The 26,989-nt window shown below is 40.8% G+C and overlaps 1 long non-coding RNA gene across 1 annotated transcript; it reads right to left on the reverse strand.

The window, feature by feature from the left end:
* Positions 1-934: 934 nt before the first annotated feature.
* LOC140739009 (uncharacterized) lies at positions 935-26,989 on the reverse strand. The gene is made up of 3 exons (XR_012101532.1): positions 26,872-26,989; positions 23,979-24,046; positions 935-1,906 (listed from the first exon to the last, which is right to left on the reverse strand). It is a non-coding gene; the product is annotated as an uncharacterized lncRNA (long non-coding RNA).

The following is a 26,989-nucleotide window of genomic DNA, read 5'->3' on the forward strand; positions in this document are numbered from 1 at the left end:
TCAAGAGTCAATTCCTGTTCTTAGCAATAAAATAAGGGCTCTTGTAAAGCACTGTGCGAATATCTGATACTGAATTACTGAATTACTAATTTACTGATACGGAATAACTATTGGAAAGCCTAGATCGAGTGGATATGGAGACGATGTTTCCTATGGTTGAGAAGTCTAGGATCAGAGGAAACAGCCTCAAAATAGAGCAACATCTATTTAGAATGGAAGTGAGAAGGAATTTCTTTAGCCAGAGGCTGTTGAATATGTGGAATTCGTTGCCACAGAGAGGTGTAGAGGCCAAGTCACTGGGGGTAGTTAAAACAAAGGCTGATAGATTTTTGATAAATCAGGGCCTGAAAGGTTACAGGGAGAAAACAGGAGAATGGGGTTGAGAGAGGAATAAATCAGTCATGGAGCAGATTTGTTGGGTTGAATGACTGATGTCTTATAGTCTTATGAGTTTCACTTGCCTGTTCAGAAACTGGTCTTTTTCAGTCATTGGTAACCTAATAGGTTCTAACTTTGGACAAGAAGAAAATGTGATGAAAATGAAGTAAAACAAGGGCAGATGGAAAATGGAGGAAGGCAAATAGTGACCATTTCACAAACCTCAAATTCACTAACAGAGTAACAGAGCATTACTATGAAGGGCTACATTGAGCTACATTACCTCTGGAGACACCGATCAGACTCAAAGCTGAGCAGGTCAACCTCAAATTCACCAACTGAGCAATAGAAGATTATCATGAAGGTCTTCATCGAGCTATATTGCCTGTGGAGTCACAAATCAAACTCAGAGCTGAGCAGGTCAGTTGTTGCTGTCAATTACTATTAGGCAGTGATTCCTTCAAAACATAAGGCTTTGGGTAATTGATTATGCGAGGTGCAAGAGATTCAAAGTACATTTATTATCTAAGTATGTATACTGAATACAGCTCTGAGATTTATCCTCCCTAGGGAAGCCATGAAACAAAGAAACAGCATGGAACCTGTTCAAGGAAACATCAAACACCCAATATGCAAGAAGAAAGAGCAAACTGAGCAAATGTCAAAAAGTGAGCAAACAGCGCGTAGAATATCCACCATCAAACCAGGATTCCAGTGGTACTCAGCTTAGTTCAGTCCAGCGCCATGCTGCTAGCCCGCTTCAGGCGGCATTCTTTGCTGAAGTGCCCCAGACCGCATCAATCGCCTTAATCAACCTGTTCCAAAACAGCAAAAAAAAAGTAACCAGAATCGAGGAACACATGCAATATGAACCTCAAAGTCCCTCCAAGCGAATCCATAGCCTCATCAATCAATCCAGGTGTCTTGGGATCCATGCACTTCCCTCCGACATCAGCTAATGAGAGGGAGAAGAAGACTGGTCAAGCACAGGCAGATGGTGCCGAACGCCCAACCTGTCATCTGCTCTTGTCCTCATCAACACCAGTCTTGCTCGACACCTCAGTCGGAGAGAAGCAATGGAGTCGATCAAGGGGCCGTGTTATCAATAATTCATTGATTTATTCATAGATTTCTGGGCATCTGTTGTTAGCAAAGTCATTATCCCTTAGAAGCTGATGGTCTCACACCACTGTAGTCAAGGTACTCACACAAGGTACAGATGAGTGAGGAGTTCTAGTGTTTGAAGCCAGAGGTGAAGAAGGACCCCCAGCATATGTCCAGGACAGGATGCATGTAGGCAGGCATGTTCCCATCTGTCTAAAGCCTCATTCCTCTCAGTCATACAGGTCACAGATTTGGATGCTGTTGTCTCATGAGTAAAATCAGTCCACTTTTTCATCGTACGGTCAATAGGCACCAGTGGTAGGAGGAAGGCGTAAAGTGATTGTTGGACTTGAGACATCTTTCAGGTTATGGAACCGGAGTAGAGGCCATTGATTCAAACTTGAACCAGTCTTCAAGAAACCTGCTGAAAAGTAAAATACAAGCAGTAATCAGTTTTGAAATTAAAAGGATATCTGTAACCAAACAGCACTGTCTATGGAAAAATGGGCTGAAGCAGGAGGCTGGCTACTCAAAAGATATAAGCTGACATGACATGACATTACTGTGTACGTCAACGAAACATAAGTCAATTTGTTACGGGCATGCGTATATTGGCAACCCAGATACCAGCTAAGTACATTAAACACTTTTGTTCTGCCCTTCGAGCAATTAGTTTGTTTTTACTTTGTGATTAAGCATTTTCAGCTTTTTTTGATGAGCAGTTTCTGGTCTGTATTAGGTCCTCAACACAATTCCTGCCTGAGTTCTCCGTGCTGAGACCATCCATGTGAATTACTTTGTCCCAACAAAGGCATTTGAACATTCAGAGATGTTATATCAGTTATAATGTGCTCCTGCAATAAATATATACTTCAATGAATCCATTTGTCAGGCACAAGGAATGGAGGTAAATGCTAACATTGTAACTTTTGAAATTGCATTGAATCACCTGTTGTTATCTTTGTTCTTAGGAGTGTAAAAACATGATCTACTCTGAGTTTCAGAGGGTTTCCAGGTGAATGTCTGCTTGTCATGATAAATAAAGACTTTTCATATCTACCAGTTTTTCCAGTGACTTAGTCACAGTCACAACAGAATGAGTGCACAGGGTGTCAGTGAAACAAATGTTTAAGGTGGTACATGGGATGCCAATCACACGGGTTGCTTTGCCTCCAGATGGCATCGATCATTTTGAAAATGCACTCATCCAGTGACATACTATTCCATCATGGATTACCCTGTATAATGATTTGCAGATAATGGATAGGTTTCAGGGCGTCAACAGTTAAATCATGTTCACAGCATATCCTATCTCTGCCCTACTCTTGTAGTTACTATGTGTACAGTATATGGATAACCCAGGATAGATGTAGGACATGGCATTGTTAATGCATTCAACAGCGAGAAGAATACACTGAGCAAGCTTTCAAAAGGTGATGCCTCAAAAAGATGGCATCCATCATTAAGCATATGCCCCATCACCCAGGACATGCTCTCATCTCATTGCTACCATCAAGAAGGAGGTACAGGAGCCTGAACGATTCAGGAACAGCTTCTTCCCCTCCGTCATATGAATTCTGAATGGACGATAAATCCATGAATACTACCTCAGTATTTGCCCTCTCATTTGCTCTATTCACTTAATTTACTTTTTATACAGTATATACTTATTGTGATTCATAGTCTTATTATTATATATTACAATGTACTGTTGCTGCAACACAACAAATTTCATAACGTACAATACTGTGTAGAAGTATTAGTTGCATACATACTGTATATGTAGCTAGGGTGCCTTGCACCAGAGACGTTCTGTAATGATCAATAAACCAATTGTTTGGAATTAAATGACCTTCCTGGTGTCTCAGAGCTGGGTGTGTCTGTACCCACACCACTCCCCATCCTTGGCACTCCTTCTCTGCCACCTGTCCCACACCCTTACCATTACCTTTGCTCCCGTCAGATTTACAAACTTACTCTCTGCTCCACATTGACAAATACAGTACTGTGCAAATATCTTAGGCACTGTGTGTGTGTGTGTGTGTGTGTGTGTGTGTGTGTGTGTGTGTGTGTGTGTGTGTGTGTGTGTGTGTGTGTGTGTGTGTGTGTGTGTGTGTGTGTGTGTGTGTGTGTGTGTGTGTGTACCTAAGAGTTTTGAACAGTACTGAATTACAGTACACTGTTACTGCAAAACAACAAATTTTGTGACATATGCCAGAGATATTCAACCTGATTCTGATTCTGGATATGAGTCATGTGCTTGCTGGTGATTCTGCTGTTTGGAGGGAATAATTAAACTGTGATGGCTTCTAGAATGTCACTAAAATCAGTCCATCCTGATTACCTTCCAAGGACGTGATGAAGATAGTGGATGCAGGAATGTCAATGAATATTAGTTCTGTCAATACTTAGAAGGCATTTGATAAAGATCATCAAAAGGGACTGTTAGTTGCAGTAGAATTCATAACATTGACGGCAAATTGTTTACTACAGCCCTGGATCACAAGATGTAAATCAAAGATAGTAAAATTACATAAACAAAGTAGGATCTGCATGGAATATAGAATGAAAACTTCACAAGGCTCCGATGGAACTGATAAAGTCACGAGAGCCACGGTAGTGTAGCAATTAGAGTGACATTATTATAGCTCGGGGCATTCCAGAGCTTTGAGTTCAATTCCTATGCCGTTCTGTAAGGAGTCTCTGTACGTCCTCCCAGTAGAATGCATGGGTTTCCACTCACTCCTATACTGGTCATTGTAAATAGTCCCGTGATTAGGTTAGGGTTAAATCGGGGTTGTTGGGGATGCTGGGTCAGTATGACTCAAAGGGCTGGAAGGGCAAAATAAATAAAAATAGAGGAAAGAGCATATTTCCTTTGGTTGGAGAACAAGCCTAAGGAATCAGATCTTACAGAACGCAAAAAAAGGCTCAATAAACTACATGCCATGGTCCTGTTTAGTTCCTTTGTTCCCTTGCTCCACTGTCCCATTACAGCACTGTCTCATTACAGCACTGTTCCATTATGGCACCGCCCCATTAAGGCACTCTCTCGTTACAGCATGGTCTCATTTCAGTACTGTCTCATTACAGCTCTGTCCTATTATGGCACTGTCTTATTATAGCACTGTCCCATTACAGCACTGTTCCATTATGGCACTGCCCCATTAAGGCACTCTCTCGTTACAGCATGGTCTCATTTCAGTACTGTCTCATTACAGCTCTGTCTTATAGCACTGTCCCATTACTGCAGCCTCCTGGATATAAGTTTCTACTTGTTCTTTTCAAATAGAATTTTTCTCTAGTTATGGAAATTATTTTTCTGGAAGAGCTTTCATCTCATGTGGGTTACAAGAGTTCTCTGACAGGCCATTGCTGTACAGGTACTGCAACACTGGATAAAAGGATCTGGGAGCTTTTACTGGAGCTGCCATAACAACTTAACCACTCTGAACCTCTTTGCTGCACCTTACTTCAAGAGTTTCTGACTGACTTCAGAGTTGAAAGTAACGTCTAATTCCCTTTCCACCAAACCCATCACTAGGTTGCAAGGTCTCGAAGGGTGATTGATTAAGTGACCTCTCCAGGGCACAAGCCTGGGTGGAAGGTATGGAGATTCTGGGATGCCCAGTCATCAAGATCCCCCTCCTGGCCTCACCAGTGTAGTCCAAAGGAAAGCTATGAAGTAATATGTTTGGCACTAGCTTGGCTGCAGAAGCTGCTGGAAGGATTTCTGTCTGGGTACTCCCATAGACTTCATCTCTCCTGAGGCTTCCCACAAGGCAGTGGGGCTATTTACCCATAGCTGGAGGTTTGGTTCATGAGCACCAGGGTGTGTCTATATGCCAGTGGGCCTGCATACTACGTGTGCATGGGCCACACTTCCTCCTGTCCTCTGTAGTTCTGCCTGAGTTGAAAAGCAGTTCATTTTCTGTGTGTCGCCAGTGAGGAGGCACTATTTGAGGCTTGCTGATGGAGAGGCTATGCATTCAGCTCTCCTTTTCATGAGACTGTTGGCCAGCGGTGGAAGCTGAAAGTGAAAGCAACAAGCACTACCCACTACTCTACCACACTAGATGCGTAACAACAACCATTTGAAACTAAGGTGCAGTTCAGGAACAGTTATTATGCCTCAACCATCAGGCTCTTGAACTGAAGGGGATAACTTTACTCAACTTCCCTGAACTGTTCTGACAACCTATAGACTCACTTTCAAGGATTCTTCATCTCATGTTCTTGATATTTATTGCTTATTTATTATTATTACTATTTATAAACATTTTTTCTCAGCTCAGGCTGGTAAACCTCAGGTGCAGGCGTAACCAAGTACATTCATTTCTCTATTGCCAAGAACTTTTGGACCATTCTAATGGTGTTTAGTGTTATGGCTTTCTAAAGATTTATATAGATATTGCTGTGCAGCCGGAATTGTATAACAATATTGTGTAGTGACTTTGTGATGACACCAGGTGTAGACATTCCAATTGGGACAATGTATATCCTGTTCATGTTCCAAAGCCTTTCAATTTCCTCTTTTAATTCATCATATTTCTGGTGTTCTTCACTTACTGATTTCTGCATTAATGTGTGTTTGGAATGGCTATACCTATCAAGTAAGTTGTTCTAGTTTGTTTATTCTGTGTTATTATATATGGACAGTTATTATGGATTGTATTATTACTGTTATTTATTTTCTTTCTTTTGTTGTCTTTTGCACACTGGTTATCCACCGTGTTGGTGCGGTCTTTCATTAATTCTATTATGGTTATTGGATTATTTGAGTATGCCCTGAAGAAAATAAATGCAGGGTTGCGTATGGTGACATATACAGTATCTACTTCAATAACACATTTACTTTGAACTTTGAAGATAATTCATTATAACAACAGGATATTTTCTCTCACAAGATATTGATTGATGCCTTTTGTGTCTAGAAACCTATCTATCTCCCTCTTAAATACAATATATTCAGCTTCTTGTTCTCCACGGTCTTTTGTGACAGAAATTCAAAGGTTCTCCACATCCAGAAAGAAGAAATTTCCCCTCATATTAGTCATAAAATTCCTATCCCATATCCTGAGACTGGGACTCAATTTGAGAGCCTTCAGGCAGGGAAACATCCTCCCAGCATCTGATCTGTTTAATGGTGTCAGAATTTTGACTATTTCAAAGAGATACAGTGTCGTTCTTCTTAACTCTTATACATGCAGGTCTGATAAACCAAGTCTCTCTACAGCAGTCATGATATCCTAGAAATCATTTGGGTGAAGCTTCACTGCAGTCCCTGAATGGCAAGTATAGCCCTATGCAAACGTTTTAGACACATATATATAGCTAGGGTGACTAAGACTCTTGCACAGTACTGTAGTAATTTTATGTTTTGCACTGTACTGCTGCCACATAAAAAACAAATTTCATGGCATATGTGAGTGATGTTAAGCCTGATTCTGATATGGTTTCTATTGTGGACTGAGAGTGGGAAAGGCTCAGGGAGAGGGGAATCATGGTTGATAGAAGGGGAAGGGAGAGGGAGGTACCAGAGGGACATTTTGTAATGATCACTAAACCAAATGTTTGGAATTAAATTACATTACCTGTTGCCTCAGGGCTGGGTGTGTCTGCACCTGTGCCACTCTTCCGCCCGTGGCACTCCATCTCTGCCACCCGTCCCAAACCCCTCCCACGGCATTCCACCCTTACCATTCCCAATAACCTTTGCTCCGTCCAGATTTAAAAACTCACTCCCCACTTCACATTGACAAATACAGTACTGTGAAAAAGTCTTAGGCACCCTGGCTATATATTGGCGCCTAAGAATTTTGCACAATACTGTATATTCCTTCTTGACCAAAGCTACACATATTATTCCTAGTGCTGTCTCACAAGGTTTTGTAGAGTTGTAGCAAGACATCACTGGTTGAATGATAAAAAATTTTGCCAAACTTCTATAGATGCACAGTGGAGAGCATACTGGTGGTTGTATCAAAGCTTGGTATGGAAACAGCAATGCCCTTGTATGGAAAAGCATATGAAAGTTAGTGGATACAGCCCAGACCATCACAGGTAAAGTCCTCACCAACAATGATCACATCTACAAGGACCTTCTTAATTCCTTGCCGTATCTGCTTGTTTGCTTTCAGCGATAACTGTACATATTCCTTTAATAAACAAAATTTCCTAATACAGGTACAGTTCTGTGTAAGGATCTGAGGCTTATATGCATAGCTAGGGAGCCTAAGACTTTTGCACAGCCCTGTATTTGTCAAGCAGCACACACAAAATGCTGGAGGAACTCAGCAGGCCAGGTACCATCTATGGAAAAAAGTCCATTTCCTTCTTCCATTTCAAATGAACTCCCTTCATGTCAATGTTCCCTCTAATTTGTAATGACTAGTGTCCGCAAAAATCTTGTGCTGTGCAATTGTCTGCCCTGTGACAACAACATGTGCACACTGAATTTTTAAGTGGAAGTAAACCTGAAGCTATTTGAAGGATAATAAGCTATCAAGTCCACTTGGTACTTTTTTCCATAGCCTGGCCTGCTGAGTTCCTCCAACATTTTGTGTGTGTTGCTTGGATTTCCAGCATCTGCAGATTTTCTCTTGTTTGTGACTCAATTTGTCAATGTGGAGTTGGGAGCGATTTTGTAAATCCAGCAGGAGCAAAGCAAATTGGGAATGGTAGGTGTGGAGTGCTGCAAGAGGGGTGTGGGACAGGTGGCAGAGAAGGAATGCCAGAGGCTGGGCGATGTGGGGCCGTGGGGTTGCAGGCTCCCTCAGCCCTGAGTCACCAGGGAAGATCATTTCATTCCAAACAATCGGTTTATTGATCATTACAATTATACTTCCTTCTCCCTTCTCTGTCCCTTACTCTTTTCTCAACCATGATTCCCCTCTCCCTGCCCCCTTCCCACTCTCAGTCCACAATAGAAACCCGTATCAGAATCAGGTTTATCATCACTCACATATATCATGAAATTTGTTTGTTCAAGAGATGTTAGGCATCCAAAAGAATTTCCATCCAAATTTTTGTGCTTAATGTATGTATAATGGAAAATAGTTAAATGCAGTGTCAGAGATGTATTCATCTGGGAAGCTATTTAACAACATCTGAAATATGATGTTGGGTGGTGAGGTGGGCGTACATCATGACCAAAATGTAAGCATTGTAAGGAATTCCTTCTCTCCGCCGTCATGATGGCCCATGTCATACAACATGGCACGTAGCAAACAAACTATTTTGAGCTCTTTTTCATATACCTGTTGCATTTGGATATCTTGTTAATATTTCATTGGAGCATTTCAGTTTTTTCCATTAGTAAATGGCAGGCACTGTTCCTTTTGAAGATTATTCATGAATAATCAACAGTGTGATTCTGGGGAGAAAATGGAACCTGTGTCAAAACTGCCAAATTAAGCGTTTCTAATTTTAAAAGTGTGTATATTCACCTGGGAAGATGACAAGTCAGAGCTCCCCCTGCAAATGGATTGCAGATAGCAGAGGCTTATTTCTAATGGATGGTTATTATTTATCAATGTATGCAGAAAGGAATTCTTTACAGAAGAATTAAACTATTTAACTGAACTCATAAGAGAAATGGTAATTTAACAACTTAGATTTCAGCAAATGATGCAGCAATAATTCAATGGGTGTCAAACCAGAATTATATATCACTAAAAGAAAGATCTCCTCTCATTTTAACTGCTAGAAAAATTCAAAGCTAATCACAGTCAATGTTCCCTCCAATTTGTAATGACCCGTGCACAAAAATCTTGCGCTGTGCAGTTGTTTGCCCAGTGACAACATGTGCGCACTGAATTTTTAAGTGGAGTAATTGTTTAACAGAAATAAAATAACACACAACAATGAATCTTATTTCTCAAATACTATATGACAGCATGTAATAATATCAATCATTTCATGTTATTAAAGAATACTCTAAATAACTTAACAGGCCAAAATGGTAGAGGGTGACAACCTTTTGTAAATAGTTTAAATACCTTTGTGCACTAGTAGCAAAAGAAGTTTACATGCACACACATCAGGGAGAACAGTGATCACTGTACACTCTGACAAACCCACCATCCTCAGTGCTTTAAGGTGCTGCATGCTAGATTTGCTTTACCTGAGAAGGCTCTGCATTCCACTGGAATAATGCCATGTTGCACATGCCTTCAACTCTTCCAAACAAATCTCAATGATTGACTGCTATTCCACCTATCCCAATGGCAAATAATAGTATTTATTTGCATTATGCTATGATAGTCTTATGTTTTGCTTCATGGAATTAACAAAGAAATTTAAATGTGCTTTAAGCCATTGACAAGAACATGCCTATGGCAAATGCAGTTGCAACAGGGTTTTAAATGATGAGGTGAATTGCAGCACCTGTCGTAACCTGCATTGGTTTGAGGGAATTTAATTTTTAATCTGTAACCTAACAGTGAGAAAGGAAATAATTGTATTTCTTTCCAACTGATAGATAATTAAGAAGGGGATGGAGCAGCGGGGGATCCTCATTGAAACTTCACAAATGGTGAAAGGCCTTGATAGAGTGGATGTGGAGAGGTTGTTTCCTGTGGTGGGGGAACCTAAGACCAGAGGACACAGCCTCAGAATAGAGGGGCGTCCATTAGGAATGGAGATGAGGAGGAATTTCTTTAGCCAGAAGGTGGGGAATCTGTGGAATTCATTGTCACAGGTGGCTGTGCAGGCCAAGGCATTGGGTATATTTACCCAAATGGCCTAATTCTGCTCTTATATCTAATGATCTTATTATTCACCCATTTACACTAAAGATTTCCTGAACCCATTTTATTCCCACACATTATCATCAAATTCTCCCTGGAAGTTGTCACTTGCCAACACATCTGGGACAATTTACAGCACAGGAGATCAGGGCAGAATGCAGTTGTCTGGAGTTGTGAAGCAGTCTTACGTTAGCCATACCATTATGTCATCACTTTATGAGAAGAGTGAATAGCTGTTTGAAATACCGATAGGATAACACTCACCCTAACTCTAACACTTAAGGGCCTTATTGCCTTAAGTCATCCTAAAGTTTTCACAAGTAGCTCTCAAACAGAATGAGTTCTCCATGCTCTTAAAGAAAAATGGTTAATCTGAGACAACTACTTCCAACTAGGCTTCTAATTTGATTATGTTTTAGTATCGCTCTGCTTTATAATTTATACGTTTGAATTCAATTAATTATGCATCTGTGATACAGGATTTTAATGCATATTCAGTATATATATTGTATGAAAGAGTACTGCCCGCATTTAATTACACATGCTATGCCTCTTTATCCAATTAATGCAATACAACGAGACAAGCCAGAAGAATTCCAATCAGCAACACTGGGAAGAATATTAGGAGTGGGGAAATAAAAAAAGGAAATTAAGATTTTCGGAAAGTGTTGAAAAATAGAGAGACATACAATACTGTGCAGAACAGCTGCTCCCATGGCTTCACGTGACCTTGACCGGTGGGGAGGGGGTTAAGTGAGTGCTGCATCTTGCTTAAGGGTGTCCTGCAGCCTAGCAAAGAGAAGGAGTGCCTTACACCTCCTTTGGTAGAGATGTTTCTCCACCCACCACACTTTTGAAGTGGAGACTAGCTCAGGTGCTCCCGAATACTCTCCTTTTTTACATTACCTATTTTAAAATTATTAAGAATTCAGCAAATGGAAGTTTACCAAAGAGGTTCCCCAAGGGTGTGTCATCTCTCCAGTACTGTGCAACACCTGGTTAGATGACATGCTTGTCACGACATTGAGGAAATGTGCTTAGGGAGACAGTGTGACACTCAGAACACAAGTAAAAATCTTCAGGGATTTAGAAAGTCTGCCAGTGGACATACCTGTCTTAACCCAGCACTGACATATCTTCTTGTGACTCTTGACTCATCAGTGTCAGATGCAATATATCATTTTAAATGTATTCTTTAACTCTACAGTATATGAGACACTCAAAAAAAATCTCCCTCGATGGTAGTTCAAGTTCTTTTGGTCGCAATTGGTGGAAGATAAATAATCTTTCTGAGGATGATCATTTTTAAAGCGATACACACAAAATTGAAGTCTTGTATTTTTCCAATCACTGCTTCACTAATGACCTGACCTCAAATTGCTTATTTCTTTGCTTATATTGTTTCCAATGTCTCATTCATCATCATCAATATGTGCCGTGTTGTATGACATGGGCAAAGGTGGTCTTGGAAAGTTTTTCCACAGAAATGGTTTGCCATTCCCTTCTTCTGGGCAGTGTCTCTACAAGACGGTTGTAGAGACATTATCAATATTACCAACCATTATCAATACACTTCGGAGATTATCTGCCTGACGTTGGCGATTGCATAACCAGGAGTTGTTATATGTACCAGCTGCTCTTACGACCATCCACCACCTGACATCGGTGGTCACATGACCTTGATTGGGGGATCTAAGCAGGTGCTACAACTTGCCCAAGGGTGGTCTGCAGGCTAGCAAAGTGAAGATACAGCGTGAAAGAGGCCCATCTGGCCCTTCGAACCACACCACCCAGCAGACACCTGATTTAATCCTAGTCCAATCATGGGACAATTTGCAATGACCAACTAATCTACCAACCAGTGCATCCTTGAACAGTGGGAGGAAGTCAGAGCACCTGGACGAAAGCATCACAGTCACAGGGAGAACATACAAACTACTTACAGGCAGCGGTGGGAATTGAACCAAGATTGCCTACACTGTAAAACATTGAGCCGACCACTGCACTACAGTGCCACCCTAAAGGAGCGTCTTATACCTCTTTTGGTAGCGGCAAATCTCCACCCTGCCACCCAGATGTCCCAAAGGATCTTGTAAAATTAAGATATTTAATCAGCTTTGCATGAGAAACTTATATTTTAAACAGTTTCACTTTATTTCTGTCATTTAAGGATTTGGCATTTTCCTACTCCTCTACATTGTGCTCATCTCAAAAAATTAACAATTTCGAGACGGTTCAGAATAGTATCAGGATGATTCAGCTGCAGGAATATTCTGTTTGTTCTGTTCTTCTGTAGACCTTAACAATCATTTAAAACATCACTGCCTTGTGAGAAATCCATGTAATAACCACGGCACCAGAGGATATCCTTAGCAGTCAAATTTAAAATATTCAGTGAGTTGTCAAAACCAAGATTCAGCCAGCTAGTTGGATAATGCTCAAACTGTAAACCTCCTGTTGTCAACTGACACTGTAGGATATGTGATGAGCAAGATCTGCAGCTCATGTAGTGACTGAAGTAATGTGTCTGCCAGTAGTGAAAGTCAAACAGGACCATTAGGAATGTGAATCAATGGACATACAGTGTCACAGATATTAACATTCAACAATAATGCTTAGTTAGACACTAAGTGAATCTATACTAACTGACAAATATTGTTTCAGTTAACAACAAGCATATGAATTTATAAACGCACACCCACCAGCTTTCTCTGTGCTTCGCTGAACAGTCAAAGAATAGAAAAGATGACAGCCTGGAAAAGGAGTCTACACTGACCAGGCATTTTTCTTGATCCCGCTGTAATCTCCACTCCGCTCCTCTCAACTCAAGAGTCTTTCTTCTTCAGCCCTTGACCTTTCCCACCCACCTGGCTTCAACTATCACAAACGGATGGCGATTGATGACTTTGTAGTCAAGTTTGCAGATGACACAAAGATAGGTTGAGGGGCAGGTAGTTCTGAGGAAAAGAGAGACTACAGAGGACTTAGACAGTTTAGGAGAATGGGCAAAGAAGCAGCAGAAGGAATACAGTGTCTGGAAGTGTATGGCCATACACGTCAGTAGAAGAAATAAAAGCATAGGCCGTTTTCTAAATGGAAAAAAAATTCAAAAACCCAGGGCACAAAGGGACTTGGGAGCCCTCTTGCAGGATTCCCTAAAGGTTAATTTGCTGGTTGAGTCAGTGGTGAGGAAGACAAATGCAATGTTAGCATTCATTTTGTGAGGATTAGAATATAAAAGTAAGGATGCAATATTAAAGGTTTATTAAGCTCAGGCCAGGCCTCACTGGGAGTATTGTGAGCAGATTTAGGAATCTTATCGAAGAAAGGATGTGCTAACATTGGAGAGAGTTCAAAGGAGGTTCAGGAAATGATTTTGGGATTAAAAGGCTTAGCGTATGAGGAGTGTTGATGGCTCTGGGACAGTACTCACTGGAAGTCAGAAGAATGACGGGGATCTCACTGAAACCTATCAAACATTGAAAGGCCTCAGTAGAATGGAAATGGAGAGGATGTTTTGTATGGTGGGAGAGTCTAAGACCAGGGGGCACAGCTTCAGAGTAGAGGGACGTCCATTTGGAACTGAGGTGAGGAGCAGTTTTTTTTTAGCCAGAGAGTGGTGAATCTGTGGAATTTGTTACCACAGATGGCTGTGGAGGCCAAATCAGTGGGTATATTTAAGGCAGAACTTGATAGATTCTTGATTAGTCTGGGCATGAAGGGATATGGGGAAATGGCAGGAAATTAGGACAGAGAGGGAAATGGATCAGCCTTGATGAAATGGCAGAGCAGATTCAATGAGCCAAATAGACTAATTCTGCTCCTCTACCTTATGGTCTTATGGGTTTTTTTAAAAATCTAATTAAATAGTTCTTATTTCTCATTAATATAAAATCTAATTCCATATTTTGCATAATTAAGACACTAACCTGTGCATAATTGTTTTTGTGTTTTTGAGCTTATGAATTACAACTTTTGCCCTCTTTTCTCGGCAAACCTGGCCAACAGCAGCTGCTGCGTTTCAAGCATCAGAGTATTGTCACTATCGTTTCTGACAATTATTTAAGCTAATGGCACAGTTTATTTGTTCATCCTTAGTTTGTTACTAATACTGATTGCCATGCATCTGCGTAGAGTTTTTTTCCAGCATCCCCCCCACCGGCACCAGCACAGGACAAACTCAATTTCAAGTAGTTAAGCAGCAGGGTGTCTATTCTTGCTTTCTACATCAATATGTCATGGCGTACATCTCTCTTATGGCTTCCTAGTTCCCATGATTTTAGTAAAACATGCAAGAATTTCCGCGTACGTTACCGTCTACAATGTTTAGTATAATATTCACAACGTTGCACCAAATGCTAAACACTGTACATACCAGACATTAAGGAAGTTGCTGTTTAAACTAATGTTCAGGAGAACTAAAGGTCTGCTGGAAATTATTCTTAGGCTGTATGGATAATATAAATTCTGCAGTTTGAAAAATAATCTGCTTCAAGTAATGACACTTGAAATCAGTTACCAAGTATTTTATAGTTTAGTTACTGAATGTTCTGATTTTTCACCCATCTCTGTTCTAACAGACATTTTTGCACCCCAATTTAATGAATCCGTCAGCTTTTGTATCTTATAATAAAATGATTATTAAGAGTTAGAACTTACCTTTATTGTTCTCCAGAACAGTTTATATCAGTTACTTTGTAACTGTTCTCGATGGTACTTATTTCTGCTTCAAAGCATTTCACACTGCAAGACTACTTAATTGAAACTTTGCAGATCTGAAGGATTCAATTATGTTTCACTATAACTCTATGATCCCGAAGACAAATTCATATACCTTTAACTGCAATCATAAAGGTGCAGTCAATTTACCAGGTTGTACATGCAGTACAGTGATGATTCCAATTATAGAGAAATCTGTGTTGTGTGTTGAAAGTTCAAAGTAAATTTATTATCAAAAAATAGGCATGTTACCTTATACAACCCTGAGATTCGTTTTCTTGTGTGTACATACTCTCAGAAACTGACATTGGGACACTGAAAATTGACAGTAATTTCAAATCTGTCAAACTTGATTCAAGATAAATCAAAAACACGAGAAATCCTGCAGATGCTGGAAATCCAGAGCAACACACTTAAAATGCTAAAGAAACTCAGCAGTCAGGCAGCATCTATAGAAATGAATAAACAGTCAACATTTCAGGCCGAGACCCTTCATCAGGGCTGGAAAGGAAGGGGGAAGTTGCCGGAATAAAAAGCTGGGGGAAGGGAATGAGAATAACCAGAAGGTGATAGCTGAAGCCAGGTGGGTGGGAGAGATATAGGGCTGAAGATGAAGGAATCTGATAGAAGAAGAGAGTGGACCAAAGGAGAAAGGGAAGGAGGAGGGGAACCAGGGGGAGCTGATAGGCAGGTAAGGAGAAGTGGTAAGAGGTTAGATTGGGGAATAAAAGAAGAGGGAAGGGGGAGGGAAAAAAGAAAACAAAAATAACAGAATTACCAAAAGGAGTAATGAATGTTCAGTCTACCAGGCTGGAGGCTAAGCAGACAGAATATAAAATGTTTCTCCTCCACCCTGAGGGTGGCTTCATTGTGGCATAAGAGAAGGCCATGGACCAACATGTCAGATCATAAATCATAAGACAAATCAATCGGTTTTAAATTGTTGACACAAGTTCACATGACAAGTTGAAGTATCCAAATTTGGTACAGCAATGGAAGAAAATAGATGCAATATAATACTCTCATCTATAGACAGGGATTTTCAATCCATGTCTATAAATGTCATGCTTTAAAATGAGTTGATTAAAATTATTAACTATATTTTACACAAAATGGAATAGCCATTATGTTTTTTTTTAATTTGGAGAAAACTATATTCACTGCTACAGTTTTATTTGCTCTGTCATCTGTTTAGTATTTACCTTTATTGCAAATTAGATAAATGGATGGCCTTGGAGAAATGTTGAATAGGCTTAATAATGAAGCATTAATAATTCACAATCTATCGCAGGAGTGAAAACACTGTATTTCTTTAAAGAGACAAAACAGCACCATAGCGCACCAATCCTAAACTTATCATCAAACCCCCTGCAAAAATAGGTGCTTTTGTAGTGTGGCGGATTGCCTTCTACTTTGCAGAGGCCAGGCGACAACATTGATTTCTACTTCCAATATTTTTTTTGGTTTTTCTTCCCTTCCCCTCCCTAATCTTCGATTCCCCATTCTGGCCTCTAACCTCTTCTCACTTGCCCAGAGCATCCTCCCTGGAAACCCGCCTTCTTCCTTTTCTCCCATGGTCCTCTCTCCTCTTCAAATTAAACTCCTTCCTCTCCAGGTCTCTACCACCCCACTCACCGGGCGGGCTTCACGTTTCACCTTCTAGCTATCCTCCTCCCCCTTCCCCCACCTTTTTATTGTAGCGTCATCCCACTTCCTTTCCAGTCCTGAAGAAGGATCTTGGCCAAAATGTCAACTGTTTATTCATTTCCGTAGATGCTGCCTGACTTGTTGAGTTCCTCCACCATTTAGTCTGTGTTGCTTGGGATTTCCAGCGCTGGGAGAATCTCCAGTGTTTATGGTGTGATGAAGGTGCTGAGTGCTGCAGATCTTCGTTTATCATTTTGCTGCAATAATTGCAATGAGTTTCAGATTATATATCTACTCAACCAGCAAAAGTGTCCTCCTCCACCTCCATTAATTCACCCACATCCATTCCATGCTGTTCTTAACAACTAACATGACCACCTTATGGCTTTTCTGATCTACTTCCCATTTTCCATGCTAGTTCACATGAGGTCATCTGAAACTTCATGAACTATGACTCAGCGTTCCCCAGTATCATTGTATTTCAATTTATTTATGTCATTGACTTTTATGCGGCAATCTTGCATTGTTTTAAACGCTCATGGTTCTGTTGGCTCTCTGCAATCCCTTTCTGCCCTACAATCATTCTCTGACCTTGGGACGGCAAATCTTATAAATACCAATTGTAATCACTTTGCCTACTTCCAGTTGCCCATCCCCTTCACTCTAGATATCTCTCCTTGAAATTTCTTTGAAGTTTAATCTTTCTGCCTTTGCTTATGACACTCAGCTCTTTGACCAAATGATTCCTCATCTTTCTTGTGTCGCTGCATGTTTGTTTGAATACATTCCTGTGGGCAGCCTAAGACCAGAGGACACAGCCTCAAAATAGAGAGGCATCCTTTTAGTATGGAGATGAGGCAGAATTTCTTTAACCAGAGAGTGGTGAACCTGTGGAATTTATTACCACAAATGGCAGAAGAGGCTAAGTAATTGGGTATATTTAAGGCAGAGGTTGATAGATTCTTCATTAGTCAGGGCATAGAAGGATGCAGGGAGAAGGCAGAAGATTGGGACTAAGAGGGAAATGGATCAGAAGTGATAAAGTACGGAGCAGACTCAATGGGGCAAATGGCCTAATTCTGTTTCTATATCTTATGGTCTTATGGTCTTGTTTTACATCAAAAAAGAAATATGAGTACTGGTATTGTTTTACGATCCAAATACATTTTGAATGGGCTTGGCAACTTTTTAAACATTTGCAAGGAATATTTACAATAATTTCTTACTGACATACAGTACTGTGTAAAAGTCTTAGACACATACATATAGCTAGAGTGCCAAAGACTTTTGCACAGTACTGTATTTATCAACATGGAGCAGACAGCAAGTTTGTACATCTGGCGGGAGCAAAGGATTTTGGGAATGGCGAGGGAGGGTGGTGCACTGCTGAAGGGGTGTGGCACAGGTGGCAGAGAAGGAGTGCCAGGGTGGGGAATTGCACAGGTGTAGATACACCCAGCCCTGAGTCTCTGGGCAAAGTTATTTGATTCCAAACAATTGGTTTACTGATCATTACAGCATGTTGCTCTGGTGCTTCCCACTCCATCTGTGCTTAAGAGTTTTGCACAGTAGTGTAAACTGAACACATTGCATCCCTACTCAGAATACAAAGAATAGTATGTTCTGTACTTTTTGAGCAAAAGTTGATTTATCAATTTCATTAATTACATAAAGACAAACTGAATACAAATTTTCAGCTTTAACAGGGTATAGTCACAACTTATAAAGTTCAAGTATCTCAACTTTCATTACATTGAAATATTTATAGAATCATAGAAAAGCACAGCACGGAAACAGGACCTTTGACCTATCTAATCCAGGCCGAAAATTTAACCTACCTACTCCCATTGATCTGCATCCTGACCATAGCCCTTCATACCCCTAATGTCCATACACCTCCAAACATCTCTTAAGTGTTGAAATCGAGTTTGCATGCACCACTTGTGCTGGCAGTTCATTCCGCACTCTCACCAACTTCTGAATGAAGAAGTTTCCCCTCAAGTTTTTCACCTTAAACTTTTCACCTTTCACCCTTAAACCATGACCTCTGATTGTAGCCCCGCTCAACATCAGTGAAAAAAGCCTGCTTGCATTTACCCTATCTGTAACTCCCATAATTTTGTTTACCTCTTTCAAATCTCCTCTCAATCTTCTACATTCCAAGAAATAAAGTCCTAACCTATTCAATCTTTCCATATGACCCAGGTCCTCCAGACTGGCAAAACCCTTGTAAATTTTCAACCTTATTTACATCTTTCCTGTAGTTACATGACTAAAACTGCACATGATACTCCAAATTAGGCCTCACCAATATCTTTGTCCTTTCAATCGCTCTGGTATTATTCCTGCCTCTCAATCGTCACCAGTCCATATATTGACCTGTCAATCAGTTAACATCTAATGCATGATGAAGCTTCATAAAGCATTGTTGAGGCCTCAATTGGAGTATTGTGAGCCTTGATCTAAGACATTAGAGAAGGTTCAGGAGAGATTCACGGAAATGATTCCAAGATTGAAAGTCTTGTCATGTGAAGAACGTTTCATGGACTTAGCCCTCTACTCACTGGAATTCAGAAGAATGAAAGGTGACCTCATTGAAACCTATGGAATATTGAAAGGCTTTGATAAAGTGGATGTGGAGAGGAAGTTTCCTATGGTGGGGGAGTCTAGGACCAGAGGACACAGCCTCAGATGAGAGGGGCATCTTCTTAGAACGCAGATGAGGAAGAATTTATTTAGCCAGAGAGTGGTGAATCTGTGGAATTTATTGCCACAGGCAGCTGTGGAGGCCAAGTTTTTACATATATTTAAGGCAGAAGTTAAAAGAGTTTTGATTGGTCAGGGTATGAAGGGAAATGGGGAGAAGGTAGGAGGTTGGGGCTGAAAAGGGAAATGGATCAGCCACGATGAAATGGTAGAGCAGACTCAATGGGCCAAATGGCCTAATTCTGTTTCTATATCTTAGACCTTTTACTTTAATTCCTGTGTAGATTCTCATTCATTTGGCACAGTATCATTTATGTTTGATGGACAAAATAGCATCCTCATATAAATATAATCTCAGTACAATATCCTGTCAGTTTATGGAATGGGGATGGAATTAAGGGGCAGCCATTTAATCAAAGCTAGATGTTAAATAATTCAATTTTGTTGAGCAAAGTAAATGTTGCTTGATATATTGTAGGTGAGTGGCATCCATTTCTTTGGATAACCTCTAATCAGGGACTCACTACATGGGGCAATCACAGTGAGGGATTTGCATTTCTCTCCTTAATGGCGTATTGATGTGTGTTTGCACAGTTGTCAAGATGAATGAGGTAAAAAGTGTTTTAATTCAGAAAAGAACAGTTCTGTTCAATAGGTTATGAATTTATTTAATTTCTAAACTGCAGCAGTCATTTGCATGACACAAACAGCAGGAATATAACTAAGAAAGTGCATACTTTGTGCTCCCAAAATAGGAATCTTCAGCTCTAGTCAAAAATAGGCCTTGTGCCTTATTTCAGAATTAAAATCAGAGTCAGAATCATGCTTAATATCATATATCATGAAATTTGTTGTTATGTGGCAGCTCTGCATTACAATACATAATAGTAACAACTGTGAATTACAGTAAGAAGGATATATATAGAATCATTAAATTAAATAAGTAGTGCCAAAAAATTAGTGAGATTGTGTTCATGGGTTCAATGCCATTCAGAAATCTGATGGCAGAGGGGAAGAAGCTGATCTTGATATGTTGAGATGTGCCTTCACACTCCAGTAGCTCCTCCTTGATGGTAGCAATGAGAAGAGGGCATATTTTAATAAAGAGATCAATTTGTTATTGTCTGACACTCCTTTACTTCTCAGAATTAGAATGGGGAGGAGATGGGGTTGGGTGGGGGGGGGGGGTGAGTGTTGACAATGAGACAGTGCCAACTATCAGGAGTCCCATACAACCCAGAGATAATGGTCTAGGCATTCCATGTAAGGTTTCTATTTTTTTGGAATCACATCGCAATACTATTTCTTCTTAATTCTTCCCTATAATGACCCTGGCATTTAGGGCAGCAATGAAGATCTGCGTATCCTCCCCCCCCCCCCCCCCCCCCCCCCCCGTGACTATGTGGGTTTCCTCTGGGTGCTCCTTTCTCCTCCCACAATCCAAAGGGTATCGGTTGGTAAGTTAATTGGTCATTGTAAATTGTCCCAACTGGGCTAGTGTTAAATCGGGGTTGTCGTGAGTGGCTGGGTGGCATAGCTCAAAGGGCTAGAAGGGCCTATTTCACACTGTAGCTAAATTAATAGATAAATAAACCAATTTATATTACAGTACTTATCTGTTCTCTTTCAATCCTTTTTCCTATGCCCTACCACGCAATCCTACCAAGCTGATCTGTCTGCTTAAAATAGGAAATGTAACAAGGGATAACACTTTACAGTACTAGTGACTTGGGTTCAATTCCCACCGCTGCCTGTAAGGAGTTTGCACATTCACCCCTTGACTGCGTGGGTTTCCTCCAAAGGCTCTGGTTTCCTCCCACGGTCCAAAGATGTACCGGTTGGTAGGTTGATTGAACTCTGTAAATTGTCCCATAATTAGGCTATGGTTAAGTCAGGGAAATTGCGGGGCAGCATGGCTCAAAAGGCCAATAATAAATTAAAAAATACCATGACAAAATCTTTTTTATTGGAAAAATACAAATCTATAATGTATTTCCATGATCCATAGTCCATAACCCATGATTTACTGTGATGAAGTATGTTGAGGGGTTGGTCATGGTAGAATTATAAAAATCCTATAAAAGGTAGTGGATTCGGCCTAGTAGATGATGGGTAGAGCCCTCCTAACCTTTGAGCACATCTACATGAAACGTTGTCGTAGCAAAGCAGCATCCATCGTCAAAGATCCTCACCACCTAGGTCATGCTCCTTTCTTCCTGCTGTCATCAGGTAGAAAGTACAGGAGTTTCTAGACTCAACAACCAGGTTCAAGAATGGTTACTACTCCACAGCCATCAGGCTTTTGAACAAAATGGAGATAATTACACTCACTTGCCCATCCTTTAGATGTTCCCACAACCAATGATCTCATTTTAAGGACTCTTTACCTTGTTATCTCATGTTCTCATTATTTATCGCTACTTATTAAAATTTGCACTTGCACAGTTTGGTGTTTATCGATCCTGTTGACAGCTACTGTTCTATAGTTTTGCTGAGCATGCCCATAGGAATCTCATGGTTATATGTGGTGATATGTATGTAATCTGATAATAAATTGTACTTCGAACTTTGAACTTTGAGGATCAACTCCTGCCCAAGTAAAGTCCTGGACATACTGCAATTTGCCTATTGCCAAAATATATCTACCGTGGATACAATCTCACTTGCTCTCCACTTGGCTTTGAATCACTTGGACAATAGTAGTACCTACATCAGCTTGCGATTTATTGTTTACAGCTCAGCATTTAACATAAATCAGACCCTCAGTTCTAATCAGCAAGCTCCAAAACCTGGAACTCTATACTTTCCTCTGCAACTGGATCCTTGAATTCCTCGCTTGGAGACCTCTGTCTGTACCGATTGGAAATAACATCTCCTCCACATTGTCAATCAACACTGGCATACCTCTTATGGCGATGAGGAGGCATACAAGAGCAAAATAGATCAGCTAGTTGAGCGATGCTGCAGAAGCATCCTTGCACTCAAACTCAGTAAGAGCAAGGAATTGATTGTGGACCAGAAGGAAGAGGTTGAGACATTAGACCTCATTGAGAGATCAGCAGTGGAGAGAGCAGTCAACATCTCTGAGGATCTATCCTGGGCCCAACATGTTGATGACATTACAAAGAAGACTCGACAGGGGCTATATTTCATTAGGAGTTTGACAATTCTTGGTAGGTCACCAAAGACATTCGCAAATTTTTTAGAGGTACCGTGGAGAGCATTCTAACTGGTTGCATCACTGTCTGCAATAGAGAGGATTGGAAAAAGCTGCATAAGGTTGTAAACCCATCGTGGGCACTAGCCTTCGAAACATCCAAGGCAGCTTCAAAGAGCGATGCCTCAAAAAGGCAGCATCAATCATTAAGGACCCCCATCACACAGGACATGTGCTGTTTCATTGCTACCATTAGGAAGGAGGTACAGAAGCCTGAAGACACACACCCAATGTTTCAGGAACACTCTTTATTGTACGGTATAGTTTTTACATTATTATCTCGTGTAATGTACTGCAACCGCAAAACAACAAATTTCACATTATATGCCGATGATATTAAACCTAATTCAAAGGTTTCAAAGGTACATTTAATGTTAGAGAAATGTATACAATATACACCCTGAAATTCTTTTTCTTCGCAGCCATCTACGAAAACAGAGTAGTGCGGCAAAGAATGAATGACAGTTAAATGTTAGAATCCCACAGACCCCCCCCCCTCCTGCACATAAGCAGCAACAAAGCAAAGATCCCCCCTCCCCCGACAGCAAAAAGCATTGGCACCCCCCACCGAGCACTCAAGCCTGCAGCAAAGCATCAATAAAGACACAGATTTGCAGCAGCCCAAAGACTACCCATTTACCAGGAAATTCCACATACTACAGGCTCTCTCTCTCTCCCTAATAAGGGAAAAAGAGTTGTCCCCATTTTTCAGCGAGAGGGGAAACATAACAAAATAATTCACTGAGTTATGATGTTAAAAGTCTGTTGTGTCACTTTTTCCGAGCTCTGTGCCCAAAGAACTCGGGTCTCCGGGCACACAGCCAGCAGTCAGCTCGCTGCTTTCCATCCTCTATGTACTCTCATGACACACCAGGTTCCTGCGGAGGCACCGATCTCGAGTCTGCCTCCCTCCAGAGCCACGGAATTGGAATCCCGTAACTCTGAAGGCGCACTAGTCCTCTAGGCTGTGTCCTTGGTATATCGAATAGAGGCCAGTCATGGGATCCAAAGACCGGGTCTCATTCCAGTGCAAAGAACCAAAGTCAGCATGTAACTCCAGGTCAGGGCCTTCAAAGTGAAAGTAAAGGTATTAAAGATAGAAATAGAGCTGTTTCCGAAGATGCAAGCAAACGAGCTGCTGTTAGGTGCCATCGTCTCCTAAGCTCCAATTCTGATTGTGTCGTCTTCTTTATAAATAACATCATTTTTCCGCTTGCTTATTATATCTGGGGAAGCATTTGAAATTAATGGATTCAAATACCTTCAATAATATAGAAATACCTTTCAAATATGAATAAATTCCAATTAGATATTTATTAAGGGCCATATTTGCGTGTCCAATCATATAAAACTATGGTTGAGAGATTATTGAGCAATAATTAAACATACATTCTGACAATGGAATGACAAGCAAAAATTCCTTTCAAATCAGTTAACAATCATCGTGTCATTGCTACCTTCAGGGAGAAGCTGAGGATTCAGTCATCATTTTAGGAACAGCTTCTTTCCCTCTGCTATTGGGTTTCTGAAACAACAAACACCAATCACTACTCCTTTTTATGAACTATATGCTTATTATTACTTTAACAAGAGTAATTTTGTTATGCCTGCACAGTAATTCTAAAACAAAACAAGGGATTTCATTACTGATGTCAGTAATATTAAGCCTAATTCCGATATGGCTAAATTGTGCTGCAATATTGGTTACTAAGATTCTGTTTTTGATGACAGATTGTTTGATGGTCAGTTGTCCCGTGTATGATATTTATGAAGAGACAATTTACACCTGACCCAATAGTAGTGACATCTTTTCCCTTTTTTAGCCTTCCAGATGAAGTGGCTGTGATAACTCTCTCAGAAGATAAAACTGACAGTTGTCTAATCATTATAATGGACATTATAATGGCAATGGCCTAAAACAAGTGATTGTTCTAATATCAAAGCACCATCCCATAATGGAACATTCTAACTAACATATCAGTATTGGATTGAGATGAAGCCTCTGTTGGTCAGGGTCAACCATGGATATTGCATCCTAGATATGCAAGCTAGGGCAGTACAATATGGAGAGCATGCTGTTGCTCTTATAGCAAGCTCTCCCTCTCCACGCAGTTGTTGGAATGGTACGGACCGATACAGTTTGGCTGTAGCGATGTCACAGGTGTTGTCAGAATAAAACTATAAGGACACGTTATTCTGCTATAACTGTAAATAAATAAATGCAGACATGGAGAGATAGATAGAAATCCTAGTCCTATTAATCAACCCTTTGTACATGGCTTTTACTTAAATTGCAAGACATTTTCAAATATCTGTTCTAGTTTCTAATAAGACATATTACACTATTTATATAGCAACACACACAAAATGCTCAGCAGGTCAGACAGCATCTATAGAAATGAATAAACAGTTGGCATTTCGGGCTGAGACTCATCCTTAGGACTGAGTAGGAAGGAGGAAGACACCAGATTAAGAAGGTGGGTGGACGGAAAGGAGGCGAGCTAGATGGTGATAGGTGAAGCTAGGTGGGTAGGAAAGTTAAAGGGCTGGAGAAGAAGGAATATGATAGGAGAGGAGAGTGGAACATTCAGCAATGTTTTCCAAGCACAGACTAGAAAGATCAGCAGTCCCAGCTGCTCATCATCCGGCTGGTCAGGTTATTCACAGTGTGAACCACATGGTTGTGAGTCTGTGATTATACGTCAGCTCCACTGGCTAAGGACGACAGGCTTCCTTCCCTTCAGGATAATGGTGAATCAGATGAACTTTCATGACCATTTAGTTATTTCTTGGCCATCATTACAGATACTAACATTTCATTTAACACTTATTTAGCTATTTCAATTTCCTGTCGCAGGATTTGGTTTTCAGTCCCTCAGTCATTAGTGCAGTCCTCTCATCCAGACCTTCTCTTTTTCCTTCCCCCTTTCCTCTTCTTCTATTCCCACTCTGGCCTCTTACCTCTTCTCCTCACCTGCCTATCGCCTCTCCCTGTTGCCCCTCCTTCTTCCTTTCATCTATAGTACACTCTCCTCTCCTGTCAGATTCCTTCCTCACCAGCCTTTTACCTTTCCCATCCACCTGGCTCCACCTGTCATCTTCTAGTTAGCCTCCTTCCCCTACCCCCACCTTTTCATTTTGGCATCTTCCCCTTTTTTTCCAATCCTGAAGAAGGGTATTGGCACGAAACATTAATTGTTAACTGTGTATTCACTTTCATTCATTTTGTCCTGACCAGCTGAATTAGAGTCACAGAGTCATAGAATAGCACCTCGCAGAAACAGACCCTTCACCCCATCTAGTCCAGACCAAACATGTAACCTGCCTACCCCCATCAACCTCCACACGGACCATAGCCCTTTATACTCCTCCCATCCATGTACTTATCCAAACATCTGTTAAACTTTGAAATCAAGCTTGGATACACCACTTGCACTGGCAGCTCATTCCATACTCTCATGATCCTATGCCTGAAGAAGTTTCCCGTCATGTCCTGCTTAAACTTTTCAGCTTTCACTCTTAACCCATGATCTCTAGTGGTAGCCCACCCAAGCTCAGTGGAAAAAGCCTGCTTCCATTTTTATCCTATCCATACACCTCATAATTTTGTATACCTGTATCACATTTCCTCTCAGTTAACTACTTTCCAAGACATGGTCCTAACCTATTTATTCTTTCCTTAGAACTCAGGTCCTCTAGCCCCAGCAACACCCTTGTAAATTTTCTCTGTACTCATTCAACCGTATTTATATCTTTCCTGTGGGAGGGTGAATAAACTGCAAACAATTCTTCAAATTAATCATCACCAATGTTTTATACAATTTCAACATAACATCCCATCTCCTGTACTCAATGCATTGATTTATGAAGGCCAATGTGCCAAAAGCTTTCTTTATGACCCTATCTACCTGTGACTCCACATTCAATTGATTATGGGCCTGTATTCCCAGATCCCTTTGTTCTACAGCACTCCTCTGTGCCATTCTGTTCACTGTGTATGACCTACCCTGGTTGTCCCTACCGAAGTGCAACACCTTGCACTTGTCTGCATTAAATTCCATCTGCCATTTTCAGTCCATTTTTCCAACTGGTCCAGATCCCACTGCAAGTCACGATAGTCTTCCTCGCTGTCCTTTACACCCCCTGTCCTGGTGTCATTGGCAAATTTGCTGATCCAGTTAACCACATTATCATCCAGATCATTGTTATAGATGACAAGCAACAAAGGACCCAGCACCGATCCCAGCAGCACACCACTAGTCACAGGCCTCCAGTCAGAGGGGCAACTGTCTACTACCATTCTCTGGCTTCTCCCACAACACCAACGCCTAATCCAATTTACTACTTCACCTTGAATGTTGAATGACTGAATCTTCTTGACCAACCTCCCATGCAGGACCTTGTCAAGTGCCTTGCTGAAGTTCATGTAGACAACATCCACTGCCTTGCCTTCATCAACGTTCCTGGT

Source organism: Hemitrygon akajei, chromosome 14 (genome assembly GCF_048418815.1).
Source record: "Hemitrygon akajei chromosome 14, sHemAka1.3, whole genome shotgun sequence".
Lineage (NCBI taxonomy): Eukaryota > Metazoa > Chordata > Chondrichthyes > Myliobatiformes > Dasyatidae > Hemitrygon > Hemitrygon akajei.